Source organism: Salminus brasiliensis, chromosome 14 (genome assembly GCF_030463535.1).
Source record: "Salminus brasiliensis chromosome 14, fSalBra1.hap2, whole genome shotgun sequence".
NCBI classification, from domain to species: domain Eukaryota; kingdom Metazoa; phylum Chordata; class Actinopteri; order Characiformes; family Bryconidae; genus Salminus; species Salminus brasiliensis.
Window position 1 is genome coordinate 5,603,549 of NC_132891.1, and position 18,994 is coordinate 5,622,542.

Here is an 18,994-nt window from a genome sequence, read left to right on the forward strand (position 1 = left end):
CGGGCGAGAGGCGGGTGTGTTTGTGGACGGTAATAGGGTCTTCTGACCTGCAGGATGAAAGAGATTCTCTGTAATTGTCTTCTGTTCCTGGCGCTGAGTGACAGCGTTCAGAAGCGGAAAACACTTTCACAGCTTTAACTCTCTCTCTCTCTCTTTCGCACATTTTTTCTCTGCGTCACATCTGTTTGAAGAGATTCCCGTCCACCCAAATTCTAAAAGGACAACAACCCAAACGGAAGAGACCCAGAGACAAACTCTTTTTTTTCCAGGGACACCCAAAGCATATTAGAACAGGGAGAATCAGGCCTAAAAATATCAGGGCCAGGCCTCCAGCTGAAGACCTCAAGCAGCAAGAAGGTAAAGTAAATAAGAAAAGTAAGACTGGACAAAAAAACCCTGACCTTCAACTATCCTTCAACTTAATCTGTATTAAATGCAACTGAACTCTAAGTTGAATGCAAATGACTATTGTGTCTATGACTGTCTGCCTAATCTTAACCCTACCTTAAATCAGCCATTAATCCTAACTCTAACCCTAACCTTAAACCTACCCTTGAATCAATTCTTAATCCTAACTCGAACCTTAACCTCAATCCTACCCTTGAATCAACCCTTAATCCTAACTCTAACCTTAACCTTAACCCTACCCTTGAATCAACCTTTAATCCTAACTCTAACCTTAACCTTAACCCTACCCTTGAATCAACCTTTAATCCTAACTCTAATCTTAACCTTAAACCTACCCTTGAATCAACCCTTAATCCTAACTCTAACACTTACCTTAACCCAACCCTTGAATCAACCCTTAATCCTAACTCTAACCCTAACCTTAAACCTACCCTTGAATCAACTCTTAATCTTAACTCTAATCCTAACCTTTACCCTACCCTTGAATCAACCCTTAATCCTAACTCTAACCTTAACCTTAACCCTACCCTCGAATCAACCCTTAATCCTAACTCTAACCTTAACCTTAACCCTACCCTCGAATCAACCCTTAATCCTTACTCTAATTCTAACCTTAAACCTACCGTTGAATCAACCCTTAACCGTAACCATAACCCTACCCTTAAATCAACCCTTAATCCTAAATCTAATCCTAACAACCTACCTTTAAATCAAACCTTAATCCTAAATCTAATCCTAACCTTAACCTTAAACCTACCCTTAAATCAAGCCTTAATCCTAACTCTACTTCTAACCTTAAACCTACCCCTGAATCAACCCCTTAATCCTAACTCTACTTCTAACCTTAAACCTACCCCTGAATCAACCCCTTAATCCTAACTCTAATCCGAACCTTAAACCTACCCTTAAATCAAACCTTAATCTTAACTCTTACCCTAACCTTAACCTTAAACCTACCCTTAAATCAAGCCTTAATCCTAACTCTACTTCTAACCTTAAACCTACCCCTGAATCAACCCTTTAATCTTAACTCTAATCCTAACCTTAACCTTAACCCTACCCCTGAATCAACCCTTAATCCTAACTCTAATCTTAACCGTAACCCTACCCCTAAATCAAATCTTAATCTTAACTCTTACCCTAACCTTAACCTTAAACCTACCCTTAAATCAAGCCTTAATCCTAACTCTAACCCTAACCTTAAACCAACCCCCGAATCAACCCTTAATCCTAACTCTAATCCTAACCTTAACCTTAACCCTACCCTTGAATCAACCCTTAATCCTAACTCTAATCTTAACCGTAACCCTACCCCTGAATCAACTCTTAATCCTAACTCTAACCCTAAACTTAATCCTAAAAGGGGTTGGGGTTAGATGCAGGTGTAGGGTTACATTCAAAAGAAATAGTCCAGCTGCATTTAGTACAGCTTCAGATGAATGTCTGGTGAGCATCTTCAAAGCATTTTCAATGGACCATCCAAGTAAAGTGTTACCCAACATTTATAATAGTGTGAAAAAGTCAGGAGGCCATCCTCCTTTGTTTATTTCCCACCCAAAGTAGCCAGTAAGTACATGTAAGTAATTGAGGAACCTGTGAAAATTAGAATGTAAAGCTGCTTATCTGAGCAGTAAGTGTTTATCTCCTCAGTCAAAACTGATATTAGAATAAACACTAATCCAGGAAGCCAATCACTGCCATTTGTTTTGGGCCTGTCCAAAAAATAAATATCTTTTGGAGCAACATTTGTACAGAATTAGTGGCTAAATTTCAGACAGAAACAACTTTTAATTGGAAAAAAAACTTTTTAGGGGCTTCTACACTCAACATTAACAAACGAACATCAACATTTAAATCAAATATTTTTTGGAATATCAAGTGTAGCCGCTAGAAAAGCAATCACAAAGAGTTGGTTCAAGCCAGTCACTCCATCTACTGAGAATAGGTATGATATCATTTAGGAAATAATAAAGAATTATCACTAGGCTCCAGGATAACAATTTAAGCACAATTTGGAAGAAAAGGTGTGTAAATTTCCCCAAAATGCCCCTTTTGTGTAAAGATGTTTTATTTGATGTTTTAATTTCATTAAAAAATAAAAGAAAAAGAAGAATATTCCTATAAAGGTTCGTGGTTTTCCATCTCTGTGTTCATTGAAACATCTCCAAAGCTCTCTTTATGGAGTCTACTATTATTTATAGTCAGGGGCGCTGCCAGGGATTATGGGCCCCATGCCAAATCATTTTGCCAAAATACTCAGTTAATACATTTTTAGGGCCCCTTTGAGTAACAGGCCCTTAGAATTGTCCAACTGTGCTGGTTGGCAAAGCTGCATCAGCTGCACTTTAAAAAAAGAGATGGTGATAGGGTTTACCCTGTAGTGTTGGGGGCATTAGGGGAAATTGGGTAAAATTGAGTAAAAAGGGGTAATATATACAGTGAGTCCAAGAAGTATTTGATCCCTTGCTGATTTTCTTCGTTGGCCCACTAATAAAGACATGATCATTCTATACTTTTAATGGTAGATGTATTCTTACATGGAGAGACAGAATATTAAAAAGAAAATCCAGAAAATAAATCTAAGGAATATATATTAATTGATTTGTATTTCATGGAGTGAAATAAGTATTTGATCCCTTAGTATTCATTAGCAGTTCTGGCTTTTACAGACCAGTTAGACACTCCCAATCAACTTGTTACCTGACCTGAAGCCACCTGTTCTCACTAATCACTTGTGTGAAAAACACCTGTCCACAGAATCAGACAGATCACACAGATTTCAAGTCTCCAACATGGGTAAAACCAAAGAGCTGTCACAGGACCTCAGAGTCAGAATTGTTGACCTTCACAAAGCTGGAATGGGCTACAAAAAGATTAGTAAGGTGTTGGATGTGAAAGTAACAACTATTGGTGCAATTATCAGAAAGTTTAAAGAGTATAACATGACAATCAACAGACCTCGGCCCGGTGCTCCAAAGAAGATTTCGCCTCGTGGGGTGGCAATGATGCTGAGAACAGTCAGAAATCGTCCTGCAACCACTCGGCAGGAGTTAGCAAATGACCTGAAGGCAGCTGGGACCACAGTTTGCAAGGAAACAATTGGCAACACTTTGCGCAACAATGGATTCACATCCTGCAGTGCCCGAAAGGTACCCCTGCTGAAGAGAGCACATGTGGAGGCGCGCCTCAAGTATGCCAATGATCATTTGAAAGATGAACCAAGTTATTGGGAGAAGGTTTTGTGGTCAGACGAGACCAAAATTGAACTTTTTGGCCTCAACTCCACCCGCCATGTGTGGAGGAAGAAAAATGCTGCCTATGACCCCAAGAACACTGTGCCCACCGTCAAGCATGGAGGTGGAAGCATAATGTTTTGGGGGTGTTTCTCTGCCAAGGGTACAGGGCTACTTCACCGCATCACTGGGAAGATGGATGGAGCCATGTACCGCACAATCCTGAGGGACAACCTCCTCCCCTCTGCCAGGGATCTGAAAATGGGCCGTGGTTGGGTCTTCCAACATGATAACGACCCTAAACATACAGCAAAGGCAACAAAGGATTGGCTCAAGAAAAATCACATTAAGGTCATGGAGTGGCCCAGCCAGTCGCCAGACCTCAATCCGATCGAAAATCTATGGAGGGAGCTGAAGGTCAGAGTTGCCAAGCGACAGCCCACCAACCTTCATGATTTAGAGAGGATCTGCAAAGAAGAGTGGGCCAAAATTCCCCCTGGTGTGTGTGCTAAACTTGTGGTTAACTACAACAAACGTCTCACCGCTGTGCTTGCAAACAAAGGCTTTGCCACTAAGTATTGAGTGTGTTTGGCAAGAGGGATCAAATACTTATTTTCCTCATTGAAATACAAATTAATTAAAATATATTCTTTAAAATTATATTCTGGATTTTTGTCTTGATATTCTGTCTCTCCATGTTAGAATATATCTACCATTAAAAGTGCAGAAGGATAGTGTCTTTATTAGTGGGCAAACAAAGAAAATCAGCAAGGGATCAAATACTTCTTGGACTCACTGTATATATATATATATGTATCAGGAAGCTGCCATTAAATAAAGTGGCTAGATGGCTGGTGCACTGAGAGGGAGGGCCTGGCAACATCCTGCAAGTAGGCAACAAGGGCCATATAATCAGCATATTTAATAAGAGAAATGCATTTTCTGTTACATTTGTGTGTAAATAGAGAATATAAGGGGGCATAAAACACACCCCTGTGGGACACCACTTTTATTTTAATCACTTACAGTCTGCGGTGAGATTTTTCTGTACCTCTGAAGTTCAGTCATTGAAGTTCAGTAGCATTTTCTGCTTCTCATCATCCAACTCATCCCAAACACTTTCAATGATGTTAACGTCCGGACTCTGAGGTCATCAGTCCACTGTTCTGAGAACAGCAGCAGCTTCAGTTCTTTTACCTTTTCTCAGTAAGAGCTTCTCTATGAGCTCCACATCCTTTCAGACTCACAGTGTTGAGTCATCTTCTGATCTGGAAGGATGGACAGAAACCCCCATAGTTTTAAGCTGTAAGTGTTGTTTATCTGAGGGGGCCGTTTTGGGTTGTGTACCTGATCTTCTACAGTTGTTAGAGGTCCTGAGTTTTGGAAACACCAGTTTTTAACTCATTGATATTCTCCTTCCTTGTGCAAGTGGACTATCTTAAATCTAATCCCCTCACAAAGACCTCCTGAAAAGAACTTTATTTTAATTATTGTCTGCTGTATTTCTCCAGTATTGCTCTCCTCTCCATGTGGAATGGGTGGCCCTAAACGTGGGTCAGGTTTACATTAGCATACTCCTGACCAATCACAAGGCTTACATGACTCGCCCTGTCTTCGAGTCTGAGGTAATGCTAAAGCTAAACCTAAACCTGTCAGGCTAAAGCTTGAGCTGCAACTGGGAAAGGTAGCAACTGCCCTTGTGGCCCGTCGTCCCTCATGTCCAGCACTCATTGCTCAGCTGGGTGCCGGGATGGACAGGAGGTCCAGACACAGCATCACAGTCAGGGAGATTCACTACCCGCCACCCATTCGGACCATACCGTCCTACCGGCATAGCACATAGCCACCCGCCGAGGAGGAGAAGCGGAGAAGCGGAGAGGCAATGGGCACTGAACGCGATGGACAACGGAGCACGTGGGGAGAGCTTGTATCTATATATGGGCTGGTAACTCGGTTCCAGATATCAGAACCTCAGTACACTCTAAAGATCTGTGAAATCACAACCGCAGTTCAAAGGAAAAAGTTTAGCTTCTCTATCTCAAGGCTGTGTGAGTTGCCAAGGTGATGTAAACAAATGTCACATATTAAACCACGCCCATCATATTTTTGACCAGATTTTTGTCATATTTGTGTAAAAACCCTGTAATATTACTCTACCGTCTCAGTCCACATGCTTCTTTACCTTTCAGTGACAGTTCTGTATCTCTCAGCTTGTCCAGAAATGCATGTGTAAAGCATGTCCCAAAAGAGCCCAACTGTAGGGCCCAGGAGCAAGCAGTGACAATTCTCGCATAATGCCGCTTTACGAATAAGAATAATTTTATGATCAAAATTATATATATATATATTGTTTGTTAGTTTGCCCAATAATAGAAATTAACCAACATACCAACAAAGTTTTCTTTTGATCTCAGGGTTAGAGCTGAGCTGCTCTTCATCATAAGACAATACAAATAAAGCATTTTCAGATGGATTTGTTTTTCTATGTCAGAATCTCACCTGTATTATTTAACAGTCGACTGTGGTTCTTCCGGGGGCATCTGCCCCACACAGTAGCCAAGTTCCACTGCGTCACAATCCACTGTAATACGCTAAGAGTAAATTTTTCAGAAGGAAGAGCCAAAAAAGAGTGAAAAATATGGTCTATAAACAGAGTGATCAATAAAACATCACAATAATACATCTGTGAGTTCAGACCACGCCATCAGCGTATGATAATATGGGAGGAGAAGGAGGCAACTCTGAGAACTGAAGTTTGAGCTGGAGTTCAGGTACCTTCTGCTTTGAGCTAGAAGGCTGGGCCACCCTCTGATAAAGGAGTAAGGACAGAGAGATATGACTGAGGTGGAGGGAGGTATCGGGCTGGTGGTGCTGGGGCATTAATAGGATGTTAGATTGGGAGGTAGAGCAGGGGCCTCAGGCAGGTGGAAACTTCCTCAAGTCCAGAAGTCTCACATTACCCAGTCATACGTGTCTCTTTGTACTGGAGTTACGAGATATCAATAAATTTAGCTAACAAGAAATGGAAGCTTACACCCCCCAATTAGCATCTTGCAAACCGAATGGCTTAATCATCACACACTTGCTAAAATAAACCGAACGCTGTGGTTCCCTCCTTCAGTTCTACAGAAATGAAGCCAAAACTGTCCGCCATGTTGACAATTTGCAACCAGAGTGTGTGCAGTAGAGAGCAGAAGCGGAGCCAGACCTGCCTTCTTATTTGGTAGACCCGCCCCCATTCTCCCAGATCAGTGTCCCAGACCGCCTTCCCTGAGCTTCCAGTGCAGAAGCAGAGCGCATTTCCCCCTGGAATCCCAGTTTGTCCAGTAAGTGGAAGCACCAACAGTAAAAGTGCAGCTCATGTAAGTTCCACTAATGGGCTAACATTAGCACAGGGAACTAACTGTTGGAATTTGGAGATGGAAATACAGTTTTGGGGAAGAAAATGAGATGGAGATGGGTGTTGTCATGGAAACATATGGAAATGGGTGGAGTTACACAGCATACTGCAACCCGCCAACAGATGTGCTAAAGTTTTGGTTGCTTAAGTTTTGAGAGACGTTGTGCTGTAAATGTTTTCTACAGTCTAGAGCCCAAATGTGTCGGGTTTGGTGAGAAAGTCCCACAATGTTAAAAATTGCCTCCATTATCTTGGTCTGAGCAAACTGTGCTTGATGTGAATAGGCTTCCACAACAGGAACACAGACCTTTGTGGTTAAAGGACGTTTGAGGACGTTAGGCTCCCTGGACAAAAATTAATCACCCTGCATGTTTAAGATAGAAGTAAGTTCTGATGGTCTTCAGCTCCCTGCAGTTCAGTGTTCTTTCAGAAATTGATGGTGAAGAACCGGCACTGACTTCTAGAAGCCATTCGGTGACAGTCCCTGTCTGTCATCTTTCGGCCAAGATTCTGTTGAGAATTTCCTTTAGACTGAGATTACTGCAACTGCTGGTAGACCTGTATGACCGTACGCTTCCATGCAGTACTAATGCAGTCACTCCTTTTAGCCAATCATTAACTGTATCTGCTTTGTGACCCATTTTACACACATCCAACGAGACCCTCACTGCACTGTACCGCCTCTTCACAAACTATGAATCCCTTCACACACCCTGCAGGTATTTGTAGCATATATGCTGCTTCTGGATAACAGCCTAGATTTCTAACAGGGGTCAGATGTGATTTAGGGTGAACTCTTCCTTTAATATGCACAACGTTGGTTGGTACGAAAGGCTGATCTATTTTCTTCAGAGGTGAATGTGTTTCATATACATGCGTGTTTCATATACATTCATATACATGAATAAAATAAAACATTCTGCACAAGTTGTGACTGATTTGTGTGTAATGTGGGCCGTGTAACTGTCCGTGTGGGAGGGGAAGCGTTTTTCTGTTGAACAGGCATGCATTTTTCATCCACGCTCAGATACATTATTAATCTACCCATAATATTTACTGGTTACTCCACTTCCTGAGCATTTTCGCTGCTGGTTACACATGAATAAAATATTTTGTTTTATTTTTGCTTTGGTCCAGCCTAGTTTCTGTTATTACAGTTGGTCACATGGTCACAGGATGATTCTCAGCCTATAGCATTTTCTGGATCTTGTAAGACTGGATTTATGAATTCATGTTGTGAATTTTTGCATGAAAACACATCTTGTTATAGTGTAGACTGTCTCATGCATTGTATGGCTGTGTTGTATTGTGTTGAACTGCAGCAAAAGCAATTTACACCCGAAGGAGCTTTTATTGCCAAAGTACTTAAGTGTATTATTATGCATATTATTATAGTGCCATAATACACTTATGCAGTAAAACTAAACATTTTTCTTTGCATATCCAGGCTTAGAAAGCCAGAGTCAGAGAAAATGTTCAGCCATGCTACAGCTTCCCTGGAGCAGGGAGGGTTAAAGGCCAAGAAGTGGCAGTTTAGTGGTCCTGAATATTGAAACCACAACCTTGTGTTCAATAACTCAAGGATCCAACAACTGAATAACACCTCACTATAATCACTGAATAACAAATAACCACTGAATCTATCTATCTGTCTATCAATCTGTCTGTCTATCTATCTGTCTGTCTGTCTGTCTATCTATCTATCTATCTATCTATCTATCTATCTATCTATCTATCTATCTATCTGTCTGTCTATCTATCTGTCTGTCTATCTATCTATCTATCTATCTATCTATCTATCTATCTATCTATCTATCTATCTGTCTATCTATCTGTCTGTCTGTCTGTCAGTCTGTCTATCTATCTATCCATCTATCTATCTATCTGTCTGTCTATCTATCTATCTATCTATCTATCTATCTCTCTGTCTATAGTCAGAGATAGACAGACAGACAGATAAATAGATAGATAGATACTATCTATCTATCTGTCTGTCTGTCTGTCTGTCTGTCTATCTCTGACTATCGACCTTTCTGTCTGCCTAAGTATATATGTGTCTGTCTGTCAGTCTGTCTATCTATCTATCTATCTATCTATCTGTCTGTCTGTCTGTCTGTCTGTCTATCTATCTATCGCTCTGTCTATCTATCTATCTGTCTATCTATCTATCTGTCTGTCTGTTTGTCTGTCTGTCTATCTATCTATCTATCTATCTATCTATCTATCTATCTGTCTGTCTGTCTGTCTGTCTGTCTATCTCTGACTATCTACCTATCTGTCTGCCTATGTATCTATATGTCTGGCGATGCTGGTCAACCAGCTTGGTGATGCTGGTCATGCTGGTCGGCCAGCGTGGTCATGCTGGCTGACCAGCTTGGCAATGCTAGTCAACCACCTTGGTGATGCTGGTCAACCAGCCTGGTAATGCTGGTCATGCTGTTCAACCAGCGTGGTAATGCTGGCTGATCAGCTTGGTGATGCTGGTCAACCAGCCTGGTAATGCTGGTCATGCTGTTCAACCAGTGTGGTAATGCTGGCTGATCAGCTTGGTGATGCTGGTCAACCAGCTTGGTGATGCTGGTTATGCTGGCTGACCAGCTTGGCAATGCTGGTCAACCAGCTTGGTAATGCTGGTCATGCTGGTTGATGATCTTGGTCTTGCCGATCAATCAGCTTGGTGATGCTGGTCAACCAGCCTGGTATATAATACACAGGGCTATTTTGACAAATTGCAACACACTCCAGGAAATGTAGGGGGCGATATGGCTTCTGTTGTTTCATCGTATCACGAAGAACGGAGCTATCTATCTATCTATCTATCTATCTGTCTATCTATCTATCTATCTATCTGTCTGTCTGTCTGTCTGTCTGTCTGTCTATCTATCTATCTATCTATCTGTCTATCTATCTATCTATCTGTCTGTCTGTCTGTCTGTCTGTCTGTCTATCTATCTATCTATCCATCTATCTATCTATCTATCTGTCTGTCTGTCTGTCTATCTCTGACTATCGACCTTTCTGTCTGCCTATGTATCTATATGTCTGTCTGTCAGTCTGTCTATCTATCTATCTATCTATCTATCTATCTATCTATCTATCTATCTATCTATCTGTCTGTCTGTCTGTCTGTCTATCTATCCTTCTCTCTATCTATCTATCTATCTATCTATCTGTCTGTCTGTCTGTCTGTCTATCTATCGCTCTGTCTATCTATCTATCTGTCTATCTATCTATCTGTCTGTCTGTTTGTCTATCTATCTATCTATCTATCTATCTATCTATCTATCTATCTATCTATCTATCTATCTATCTATCTATCTATCTGTCTGTCTGTCTGTCTGTCTATCTCTGACTATCTGCATTAGTCTTGCAGCTCCAGTTCAGTGCAGTTGTAGATGGAGATCTTGCACACAGAGAAAACTCAGAATCAAACACTGCAGAGCCCCTTTCCATGACCTCCGGGCATGCATGCATACATACAGACAGAAAGAGAGAGATTGTATATAAATATGTGTGAGAGTGTGTGTGTGTCCATCCCCTCCATAAGTCCATGCACTATTCAAACACCTCAGCAATCATCCATCAGATTGGAGAGACAGGTTTGGCACAGGGCAGGTGTTGTTGGCACCAGGGCTGAGCTCATGGCAGCCTTACAAAGGGTATCTCTCTTTCTCTCTATCTCTCTCTCTCTCTCTCTCTCTCTCTCTCTCTCTCTATCTATCTCTCTCTCTATCTATCTCTCTCTCTCTCTTTCTCTCTCTCTCTCTATCTATCTCTCTCTCTCTCTCTCTCTCTCTCTCTCTCTCTCTCTGTCTCTCTCCCTCTCCCCCCCCTCTCCCTCTCTCTCTGTCTCTCTCTCTCCTTCCCTCTATCCACAGCATGCAGCAGAATCCCCCATAATAGTCCAAGCATGACTTTTTAGGCAGAATAAAATCCACAGACTTACAGCCTGTCAGGCTCATATCTGGGCATAATAGAGATATCTGGGTGTGGGAGAGAGAGACAGTGTGTGTGTGTGTGCACTGTTGGACAGGTTGGTGTTTTCAGACACTCTGCTGGAGCTTTTAAAGTGCAAACAGAAACAGCTGAGAAGTAATTGGCCTAATCAGGGAGTTTGGGAAGCGAGGACGATAAGGAAAGTAGCTAAGGATGGAGGAAGGGGATGAACACCCTACTGAAAAATCCAGCTTTTGCTGGTAATTGGTTTCAGATGCTCTAAGCTGGTCTTTGATGGCCAAGGCTGTTGAAAAGCTGGTCATCCAGGTAAAATATACATATGCTGGTAAGCTGACTGGTTAACCAGTTCCTGACCAACATGTGTATATTTCATTTGATTTTGGTCATGCTGGTCATACTGGTCAACCAGTGTGGTCTTGCTGGTCATGCTGGTTAACCAGCTTGGTGATCCTGGTAATGCTGGTCAACCAGCTTGGCAATGCTGGTCATGCTTGCTGACAGGCTTAGCAATGCTGCTCGGCCAGCTTGGCGATGCTGGTCAACCAGCTTGGTGATGCTGGTCATGCTGGTCGGCCAGCGTGGTCATGCTGGCTGACCAGCTTGGCAATGCTAGTCAACCACCTTGGTGATGCTGGTCAACCAGCCTGGTAATGCTGGTCATGCTGTTCAACCAGCGTGGTAATGCTGGCTGATCAGCTTGGGGATGCTGGTCAACCAGCTTGGTGATGCTGGTTATGCTGGCTGACCAGCTTGGCAATGCTGGTCATGCTGGTTGAAGATCTTGGTCTTGCTGATCAATCAGCTTGGTGATGCTGGTCAACCAGCCTGGTATATAATACACAGGGCTATTTTGACAAATTGCAACACACTCCAGGAAATGTAGGGGGCGATATGGCTTCTGTTGTTTCATCGTACCACGAAGAACGGAGCTTTAGAGAACTCACAGTGAAGCTGCAGCCGGTGTAGGAGGGCCCGTGCTATCACTGGTATCTGAAAGCTCCTCTTTACAGCTTATTCGTGAACATTCGAGACTGAAGGTTGAGCAGGTTGTCCCAACACACTACAGCTTATTGGCATAAGCAGTGCAGCACGTTTACAACCTACATTTAAAAAACGCACTTTGCAGCTGTCTTCACAATTTCTTAAGCAGACGTGAAGGACTGTGGTGGAGTCAAGATCTTCAAGGATCCGCCCATGAGTCTGGATTTCTCAGAAATTAAGAATCCTCGGTCACGTTTAAAGGATCCTGCAAAGCGGGACAGCCTTTAGTGATGTAACGGCTGAGAAATGCAGCCTTCCTTGACCGTCTCCTTGGCTTTGAGACAAGGCTTTTGGGTGTAAGAAAAAGTGAGAGGAAATGGCATAAGACATGATGGTTAGATTTTAACCAAAGAATCAAATATCGTTCATAGATTCGTTCAATACAATACAGACATAATCACTGACTGGAGTCCTAATCCAGGTGGAGTCAACAGGCCTATTAGTTACATTAAAGGCCAAAAACTCCCAGCTAAAATGACCATTTTATGCATCTAACATGTATATCATCTATTTTCTTAAGCTGTAATAAGTTAAAGTGACAGAAATGAATAGTGAAGCCTTAGCTCCATCACTCTTGGCCCAACTACACTATAGGGACAAGTACTGGGACACATTCTCATTCCTTGTTTCTTCTAAAAATCAAGGGTATTACAGTTGATCCTGCTGTTGTTGGAGTAATTCTAAGTGTCTACTGTCCAGGGAAGAAGGCTTTCTACTAGATTTTGGAGGAACGTTGCTGTGAAGCTTTGATTGCATTTAGCAACAACAGTGTTAGTTAGGTCAGAATGTTGGATGATGATCACCACCCCACCTCATTCCCAACTCTCCAGCTCATCCCAAAAGTACTGGAAGGAGCACCACCATCCATCATTCCAGAGATGGACACAGTTCTTCCACAATGCTGGTGGGCTTTATAAATACCCCTCTAGCCCACACCTGGCATTAGGCAGCATGGTGCCAGTGGGTTCATGCCCATCTGCTCCAAAGAGTCCTATTCTATTGGCAATATTACTTTTTTACAGGGACTAGACTGTGTGCATTTGCACATCTGTGTCAGCAATGGGTGCAACTTGTCAGTAGCTGAATAAATGTATTAGAAGGGGTGTCCACAAGTATTCGGACACATGGAAAATGATTAGATAATTGAATATGAATGAGTAAACCCAGAGGTAAGTGCAGTATTGTAGTATTTCAGAGGAAAACACATTGGGTCCACAGATTGGGTCTTTCTCATATTTAACATCCCCCCGAAGCAGACGACCCTCCACACACTCAGTCGCACAGTGACTCAGGAAGCACACACCCAGGCCAGCATGAGCAGCTCTCATCTCACAGAATTTATGGCTGCCTAATTGAAGTGATCTTTAAATCTGTACTAGGCCCGGCTACATTGGCTCTACTGCGAACGGCTTCGCAATCCGCTTTCCCTCGGCAGGCCTTGAGTCAAGGACATAGTAAGGATGAGTAAATGTTAAAACAGTCTGCAAGATTATGTTGGAATGCTTTGTTGTCTCCTCCTTGCAAGAACGTAAATCTTCACACAGCCTCTCCCAGCAAATAAAAAGCGAGGTTCTTTCGACATCGTCTAAATGTCTAAAAGGGAAAACACTGGAACTCCACTGCCTTTCCAAGCAGATGTTGGACCCCCTGTTGGTTTTTTGACAATGGAGTTACTCATTGCGAGTGGGCTTTCCAGCTTTGGTTTATAGAATTCGGGGGGATTTTCTGGGTCGAAGGCATCCATCGATGAGGCGTCTGGCATGGTGGGACAGATAGATTTCCCATAAGTGAGTCAGCGTAATAGGAGACAGTGTCAAGGAACGTACCGGTGGCCGTTTGTGTGCTTCAGTGAAATGCAAGTAGTGGCATCAGTGACATCAGCCCGCTTCCACAGTATCCACAGAAACGCAATCGAGTAATTAGAAGCCAATCTTTAAGAAAGTGGTGCGATCAAATGCTATTTCCAAATAAAAGAGCTGCCTGGTGATGATCTCAGACATACCAGGGGTGATGTCAGCATTCTTAGGTAGTACTGTATCTTATGAGCTTTGTGTTGGTTGAGGTAATCCAATGAAATAGGCAGTTCAGAAATAATTGGACAGTTATTAGTTATATAACAGATGCTCATGGCTGTAAAATCAATGCTCCTATGAATATGCAGCTACAGTGAGCAACAAGCAGACCCTGTGATGGACTACATCATGCTGCCAGCAGTGTTGCCAACCAACATTACAGAGATGAGTGAGGGTGAGAAACATTATTTAAATGGGTTCTTCACACCCCCACATACACTATATGTCCAAATGTTTGTGGACACCCCTTCTAATGAATGCATTCAGCTACTTTAAGTTGCACCCATCGCTGAGACAGATGTGTAAATGCACACACAGAGCTTGTCTAGTCTAGAGAAGTATCGCCAATAGAATAGGAATCTATTGGCACCATGCTGCGTAATGCCACGTGTGGGCTAGAGGGAGTATAAAGCCCCCCAAGCAGCATTGAGCTGTGGAGCAGTGGAAGAACTGTGTTCTGTACATTTTTGGCTGAGATGCAGTGGTGACCAATCCAACATCCTGACCTCACTCAAATGACTCCAATCAAATCCTTAAAGCCTGGACAATTCTAACTAAACTTTTTTTTAATACTCTTGATAAAAAAAAACCCAACAAAACAATGAATGAGCAGGTGTCCCACTACTTTTGTCAGTGTAGTGTAACTATTACAAACATAGTTCTTTATGGAACCAAAAGGAGTTCTTATATGGCATCGCTCAAAAAAAAGAAGCATCATATTTTTAAGAGTGCGCGCCACGGCGATGGGTCATAAATCTTGTCATCGGCAGATGCTCTGGATAGTTTTGTAAGGGAGAAGGAAATTCTGGCGAAATAACTTTCGGTTTGTAAAGGCCCCAGTAAACTACCTAGCTCTGCGTATCGCGAACATTACTGCCTTACACAGTTTTCTTGAGGAGGGAAGATGGCCTAGCCATCATGCATTTTGCCAGAAACCACTAAATGGCTCAGCGATTGAAAGTGGATGTGTCTGACCCTGATGCTAACTGGTAACAGCACAGCTAATGACACTGTTTTGGTTCGAAATGCGAGGCATGTGTTTGCAGATGCACACACATGACTGTTGCAATAAAATACACTTTTCATAAAAGTCAAAAGTAATAGAACAGAAATTTCCTGACAAAAAACAACACTTGATGGACTGACTACAGCATGGTCCACGCATTGGACGAGCACTAAATGTAGGCCTAGTCTACACTTATGCCCTTGTTTTTTTTATATGCCTTCATTTTCATTTCTAACCCAATTTCCACACAGGAGGTCTGTTAGCGAACAAAGTGTTGCTGATTTCACCAACTAAAAAGTCCGACCTTGCACTCCTACTATCACACAATGCTACCAGGGCCTGGAGGGTGAAGGCAGGCGTGTGTTTCTTCTGAGACGCATGAAGCTATCTAACACAACGTCACTGGACAGCTCAACATGCTCGGAGGACAACACCAACTACCAGTTGTGTTACAACAGCTAACAGATGCCCTCAGCACAGCATGGTGTGCGCTATGCTAATAATAATGTAGTTCTGTATTTCGCTTAGGAAATGTCTGTCCATGTCATTTTACTATATTATTATTATTTATTTATTTATTTATTTATTATATATTTTTTAACTGGCTTATTAACCATTTTCATAAATTTTGGGGCAACTACATAAAGATCTGGCATGCGTGATCTGGGATGAGATTGGTGACAGTGTTTAGCCTCTCCTGTTGTAAATAAAAGGAGCACACATCAGATATCAGGCATGTCTTGGGTGATCAACTGCATTAGAGGTCAGTGATCAATCAATATTCCTTCAAAGAGAATGAAGAGGGGGCACGGTATATTAAGGTGAGCAGACGTCCTCTTCTTGAGATGTGAAAAATGTGTCCGGTGGGATTTTTTAAGTGTCCGGCATTTCACAATGATTTCCCATCACCGCAAAGTTGCACACTAACACCCCCTTAAGTCGTAGTTTCTAGTGGGATATTCAGTTTCGAGTTTAGCGTGGCAGAGAAGACAGATAGTACATAATATTTACATGGACTCTGTCACTATCTGTCTCTATTATTATTATTATTATTATTATTATTACCACCATTAACCATCATTACTCTCATTCCTCTGACCATCACTACTATGATTATATTAGTTATACTGTATTATATTAGTAGGATTATTTTGCACACCTGAGCAGTAGAACAGTCTTATGTGGTGGTATTATGGTCAGACTCTTCAAGTGGGAAGTAGTCTGTTAAAGCCCCGCCTTCTTAACACTATTGTTATATATATATATATATGAAAATGAAAAGAAACATTTAATGTAACAGGGTGGTAAAAATATATATTATATTACTATTAGGCTATTAAGGCTATATTGGTTTTGCTAAGTGAGTCAATGGTTACATATTTATGTAAAACTTGATTTTATAAATATTGAACACCCTCCTGCTCACCCACACACACACACACACACACACACACACACACACACACACTGACATGGTCCTACAACTTAGGCCTACTTGAAGCCCCCCAAGCCACAACATCCTAACCACAAGGGATGCCTGTGCGTCCCCAGTGTCCTCTTTTTTGAAAACCAAAATATGGTCACCCTACAGTCTATTACAGAGTACATTCCAGGCCAGATTAGCACAAATGAACTTGGCTATATGTAGCATGTAGTGGACTCAAGACCCTTCTTCCCACCCAGAGAGCATCACACTGAATGGTCGAGCGAGAGGACTGAAGACCCTCCTTCAAACCCAGAAAGCAAAAAAACAAAATATGGTGACCCTACAGTCTATTACAGATTACATTCCAGGCTAGATTAGCAAAATGAACTTGGCTATATGTAGCATGTAGTGCTAAAGCTACTAAAAGTCGATGAATTGTCCTGTTTCAGACTGTTCCTCTGCTGTGTTTAAAAAAAAAATAACGAAATAATTTTGCCCCGCCAGTTTTGAAGGTGTGGTGCGGCCTCCTTTCATCACAGTTCTGATTTCACCACCTCAAAAGTCGCTTTACAATGATCTCTGCGATGTGACACTTGTATTTTCCAGAGAGTGGGAAATATAACATTGTTTCTGAATGATGACTCCATTTCCTCTAAATGAACATATTCCTTACATTCCGATAAGCGCCGAGCTGCGGTGCGATTCCTGTTAAAGCCGCAGCGCTTCCTGGAGTGCTAACTGGACTCAAAGTCTTGGTGCTTTCCTCACAAGGTTTGGGTCAAACGCCCCACACAGACATAAGCATAGCCAATTACATCATATACATCCAACCTTAGTGGCCTAACAGTCCTTGAGAGCTCATTTACATTGTACTTGGCAGATCAATCAATGCAGGCAACGTCAGACGCGTATTCTGCTTTCGAGGAATTACTAATGGACGTCTTCTCACTTATCAGCCGTGTGTGTATGTGTTTGTGGCGTCTCGGGTTTCTCTCTTGAGAACAGTCTAGTACACTCTGCTCTGTGCTGGGAACAACGAGGCATTCTGGTCACATGACTAGGCGGAAGTGCCGGGGATGCTGGGAAGTCAGAGAGAGCCTGTCGTTCCTGAGCAACCGCGTGTGGTATCACTGCACACGTACAAGCGATCGATAGCTGTAATACGCTTACTGTAAAGCATGTTCGCTGGAACACGCATGGAGAGAGGGCGAGGGAGAGGTAGAGATACAGAGAGAGAGAGAGGGAGAGAGAGAGAGAGATTAATATTAAATGTTAATCCATTCATTCGATACTTTTAATATTTAGAAAATACATCATCACCAGCTAACATGCCCCATGCTACAAGTTTCAATTTTCATTTAAATGATGGGGCCTATAAAAGCCATCACTGGGCCGAGGCTTTCTCCACACCACCAAGTGGTAGTACAGAAAACACTGCACTTGTGTAATACAGCGTGGATGTTTCTTTTAAGCAGTACTTTTTTCTTTTTTTTTTTTTTACAAATTTGCCATTTATATAGACATTCCCTATTTCACAGTCCCTGGTTTGCCCCAGCTGAAAAGGTAAAGGCCAACATGTGCATCCCCCACGACACATGAAGCCAGAGAGCATCACTCTGAACAACAGAGCGAGAGGAAACGAGGAAAAACCTACAGTGAACGATAGCAGAGAGAGAAACAAGGCCATACCAGAGAGTACCACAGAGCATCACACTGAACAAGACCCTTTCCCCTCCACAACCATCACACTAAACAACAGAGAGGGGAAACAATGACCTGCCTTTCCACCCCAATGGTCGAGCGAGAGGACTTAAGACCCTCCTTCCCATCCAGAGAGCATCACACTGAATGGTCGAGTGAGAGGACTCAAGCCTCTTCTTCCCACCCAGAGAGCATCACACTGAATAGTCGAGCGAGAGGACTCAAGACCCTCTTTCCCACCCAGAGAGCATCACACTGAATGGTCGAGCAAGAGGACTCAAGCCTCTTTCTCCCACCCAGAGAGCATCACACTGAATAGTCGAGCGAGAGGACTCAAGACCCACCTTCCCACCCAGAGAGCATCACACTGAATAGTCGAGCGAGAGGACTCAAGACCCTCATTCCCACCCAGAGAGCATCACACTGAATGGTCGAGCATAAGGACTCAAGACCCTCCTTCCCACCCAGAGAGCATCACACTGAATGTTTAAGCAAATAGCCAAAGCCCCTTTTTCCCACCCAGAGAGTATCACACTGAATGTTTAAGCAAATGGCCAAAGCCCCTTTTTCCCATCCAGAGAGCATCAATCTGAATGGTCAAGCAAGAGGACTCAAGCCTCTTCTTCCCACCCAGAGAGCATCACACTGAATAGTCGAGTGAGAGGACTCAAGACCCACCTTCCCAACCAGAGAGCATCACACTGAATGGTTGAGCATAAGGACTCAAGACCCTCCTTCCCACCCAGAGAG